Source organism: Apis cerana, linkage group LG15 (genome assembly GCF_029169275.1).
Source record: "Apis cerana isolate GH-2021 linkage group LG15, AcerK_1.0, whole genome shotgun sequence".
Taxonomy (NCBI): domain Eukaryota; kingdom Metazoa; phylum Arthropoda; class Insecta; order Hymenoptera; family Apidae; genus Apis; species Apis cerana.
Genome location: NC_083866.1, coordinates 107,213 through 112,050, shown reverse-complemented (window position 1 = coordinate 112,050; position 4,838 = coordinate 107,213). Strand labels below are relative to the sequence as shown.

At 17.4% G+C, this 4,838-nt stretch overlaps 1 long non-coding RNA gene across 1 annotated transcript; it reads right to left on the bottom strand.

Annotated features, from left to right (window-relative positions):
- Positions 1 to 2,213: 2,213 nt before the first annotated feature.
- Positions 2,214 to 3,243, bottom strand: LOC133667435 (uncharacterized). Its single transcript, XR_009832954.1, has 3 exons — positions 3,127 to 3,243; positions 2,678 to 2,789; positions 2,214 to 2,359 (listed from the first exon to the last, which is right to left on the bottom strand). It is a non-coding gene; the product is annotated as an uncharacterized LOC133667435 (long non-coding RNA).
- Between the last annotated feature and the right edge of the window lie 1,595 nt (positions 3,244 to 4,838).

Sequence of the window (4,838 nt, the reverse complement as noted above, 5' to 3'; positions counted from 1 at the left end):
AGGATTTACTGAATTAATATTTTTATTTATTTTATTTTATTATTTATTCATGCAAAATTTAAGTCATTAATATTTATTTATTAATGTGTTGGAAGATATATACATTTTATAAATTGAAATCAAGATATTCAATTATATTATGCTTCAAATATATTATGCTTATCCATTAAAAAGGATAATTATTATTTGTTCAATTTTAAGATTATATTTTTAGTTGGTTATTATTCTAAAGATTTAATTATTGAATGTTTTTTCTCTAGAAAAATATATTATTTTTCAACAGTAAATTTAATTATTGGAACAATTTTAACTGTTTCGTGTTCTTTTTGAATAATTTTAGTAATAACAAATAAATATTTAATAATTAATGTTGTATTTAAAAAAGAAGATGAAATTATGGAAATTTCTATAATAATAATAATTTTAAGATTAATTTATTATGAATTTATGAATTAATAATATTTAAAATAATAATTATAAGAATAACTATAGGACATAATTTTTATAAATTTGTTTTATTAAGTAATAATTGGTTTATTGCAAATATTATTTATATTTATAAATATAATTTATAAAAGAATTTATAAAAAAAATTAATTTTATCAATATTTAATTATAAAGTATTCATTGAAAAATCAATTATTAAAATATTATCAAGTAAATTTTTATTTTTAACATTAAATTTACATAGTTTTAAAATTACTAATATTATATTAAAATTAATGTATTTTTAACTAGTATAATTTATGTAATTTATTTTTTAATTAACATAATTAATTTTATTAATTAATTAATTAAATTATTTATTTAAATAGCTTATATATAGAGTGTAATATTAATGAAAATATTAATGAAAATTTTTAAATTTTTAAATAGATAATAATATATAATTTAGTTAGAATAATATAATATCTAAATAATTTATTAACAATAAATTGCTAAATAATTAGCTTTAATTAATTTAAAATTTATTAAAATTTATTTATTATAACAATATATAAGAAGTAATAATTTACATTTAATTTCGACTTAAAGATTGATTCAATTAATTAAATCCTTATATTATTTTAGTTATTGTAATTATTATAATCTAATTAAAATATTCAATTTAAATAATTGTTTATTCCCTCAAATGATAAAATTAATAAAATTAAAAAATATGAAATTAATGTTCTATAAGATTTTAAATAATAAATAACAGGTAAAAATAAAATAATTTCAACATCAAAAATTAAGAATATTATTGTTATTAAAAAAAAATAAAGTGAAAAGGATAAATTAGATTTTGTAATAGGGCTAAATCCACATTCAAAAGGAGATCTTTTTCAAAATCTTTTTTTATTGAAATAAATTTATTAAAAGGATTAATGAAATTAAAGTGATTAATAAAAACATAAAAAGATATATATATATATAATTATATTAAATTTAATTAATTTTCTTAATTGAAAATTAAACGTATTTATTTATACAATATATATATATATATATATATATATAAATAATTGAAATTTAATTTTTAAATTTAAATCAATAAATAAACAAAATATAAATAAATAAAAATAATCAAATTACATCAATAAAATGTCAATATCAAATGGCTAATTCAAAATTTATATTATGTTTATTTCAAAAATGAATTTTTAACAGTCGATATGGAGATACTAAAAGAAAAATGATTCAATTAGTACATGTAAACCATGAAATCTAATAGCTATAAAAAAAATTGAATAAAAAAAAGAAATAGAATCATAAATTTTATCATTAAAGCAAAAAAAAAAAAAAAGAATTTAAATATTCAATTGTTTATAAAATAGTAAAATAAATCCCTAATAAAATTGTTTGTGTTAAATAAAATTTTCTATATTTTAATTTATTAATAATTAAATAATAATGACTTAATGTTACTGTAAATCTTACCTGGAGAAATTAAAGTAAATGAATTTAATAATGGAATTTCTATTGAATTAAAAAATTTAATATTTTTGGTGGTCATAATATATCAATTCCAATTTCATATTTGGGAAGATTGATGTATGAAAAAAAGTCAAAAAAAAAAAAAAAAGAAAAATACAAAATATATTAATTCTAAAATAAGTAAAATTATTCTAAATTTTTAAAAATTAATAATAAAAAATGTATGTAATCCTTTATAATAAAATATTCTATCTCGAATAATATCACAAAATCAAAATATTATAATTAAAGTGGTATTAATTATATTTAAAATTATAAGTAAAAAAATTGTTCTTGTTAATTCAAATAATCTAAAAGATAAAATAATTGGTCATGGGCAATTTATGATTACATTAAATGAAAAGTTTTTCTTCATTATTTATTAATTAAAATTCATTTGATTCTGAAAAATATAAAATTAAGAAAATTGAAAATACATATCATTGAATAATTGATATAAAAATTTCTAAAGTTAATAATGTATTTTGAATTAATAAATTAATTGGAATTATTGCAATAAAATTTCTAATAAAAATACCTAATAATGTTAAAATTAAATGTCCTGAAATTAAATTTGCTGATTATCAAATTGATAAAGTCAAATAGTTAATTTAACTAATTCAATAATAACTATAAAAATAATTAAAAATATTGGAGAGTCTTTATTGGAAAGCATTTTTTTTATCATATATTTCATATCAATCTTCTTACCAATACTTACTATTTTATCTCGTTCATCTTGTTACATGATACATTGATATTAATGTTCTTTTGATATACTTAAATCATTTTCATCTAAATTAATATTCACAACTAAATTCTTCTTCTTGTATCTTATTTGGAAAATGCACAAATGAAACATAAAAAGCATAAAAATGTACATAAATATAAATTCACAGAATATCTATTGGAAATAATTAATATGTTTGTAATTAAATATTAAATTATAAAGATTATAATCATAGAAGAATAACAAAAATAACAATGTTTGATTCTGTTTGTTTTAATTTTCTAATGAAAAAAGAAAAATGAATATTTTAACCTGATGGACATTTAATCCAAGCTTAGTATTTTATTGCCATTATATTTTCAGATATATGTTTTACCGAAGGACCAAAAGTATTCCTATATCTAATCCAATCAAATTTCTTGTTCCGTTTCATTACTTACATTTAAAAATGATAGAATAGAATAGCTGTAAAGTCATGCTTCTGCATAACATTTTAAGGCTGCCTGTGTATTCTGACAGTGTGCAGTGTCAGACAGGCATATTGGATGAATTTTTTCTTATAAAAGAACAAAAAAATATTTATATATTTATTACATAAAAGTCAGATGTTAACATTTGACTTATTCCAATAATATATATAGAGGTTAATTTTTAATTTTATGATTTTATGAAAACTTACACGACATTTAAGAACACTAGAGTCAAAACTTTCTTCACCACTTTTACAAGAAAATACAATGCATTCTATGGATTCTATGGATTCAATGCATGCAATGGATTCTAATGAAACACGAGATGACATTACATTACAAATTTTTGCATTTATTAATGACAATTGAACAAATCCACGGATCTTTCGACCTTTATCTCGATTTTATCTTCTACAGAAAAAAATTAAGGCAATCGTGCCCGTAATAAGGTTACGTGTGCTTCGGAATTGATGAATTTTCTTTATCCACATGATTCTTTAAACACTGCGTCATAGAATTTGTTTTTACAAGACAAATCACGAGATTAGACCATTATAAATTCCACATTGTCGATTTCCACGTAATATAGTTAAATAACATTAATATAGACAATTAAATCTTATTTTAGAACAAGATATATTTAAAATGGATTATTATTATTATTATTATTACGAATGTTTATCAATATATTTAAACACCAAAATTATTATGAATTTAAATATTTCTGCATTATTATAATTCTTCGTATTCTAATTATATCGTATAATTTTAAAAAGTATAATCTTCAAAATAACAAAGAGAAACTATATGTGAGATTTATATTTACGTATGTTCTAAAATTCTACTATATAAACAATTGTTAATTTTATAATACAAATTGGTAAAAATATTCCAGAATTGATAAAAATTTCCAGAAAAATAGTTGAATTATTTACATTTCCACACTTTCGAATTAAATAAATAAAGAAAACTAAAGAAAACTAAAATACTTCAACTTAAAGCATTTATTAAAATATTTATTATTTCAAACCATTCATTTTCTTTTTTTATTTCTTTTTACTGTCAAATTTTCCACTTTCGTATAGGTTATAATCGTTAAGGTTACGTGTTATTTCGCATTATTCGTAACAATCTTTTGAAATTATGCATTAAATTTGTTTATATATTTATAATTTATATTTTATACCGTATTTTTAAATAAATACTATAAATACATGTGCGTATATTCATACATACGCATATGATTTACAAAATACAAATTCACAGAATATCTAATACAAAATAATTAAACGTGACGACAAATAACGACATTTAGATTAAATAACCTATTTTAGCTCTTCTGCAACAGCATTTGATTTAAAGTATTATATATATTATATGTATATATATATATATATATATTATATGTATATATAAAATATATGATATCAATCTTTTAATTTTGAATATACTTTCAAGTGTTTATTTATAATCTTAGAGTATTAGTATGCAATATATTGATATATTTATAACCATATCTGAAGATTTTAGAGATTTAAAATTCAGAATAAAAATTGTTATATAAAAATTTCTCTGTGACTTATTAATTAAGTTATAATAGTTTAAATTGATGTTGAAGCGAGATGAAGATAATTCAAATTGCTTATAATTTAAATAAATATTATTTAAACGTATTTTAAATA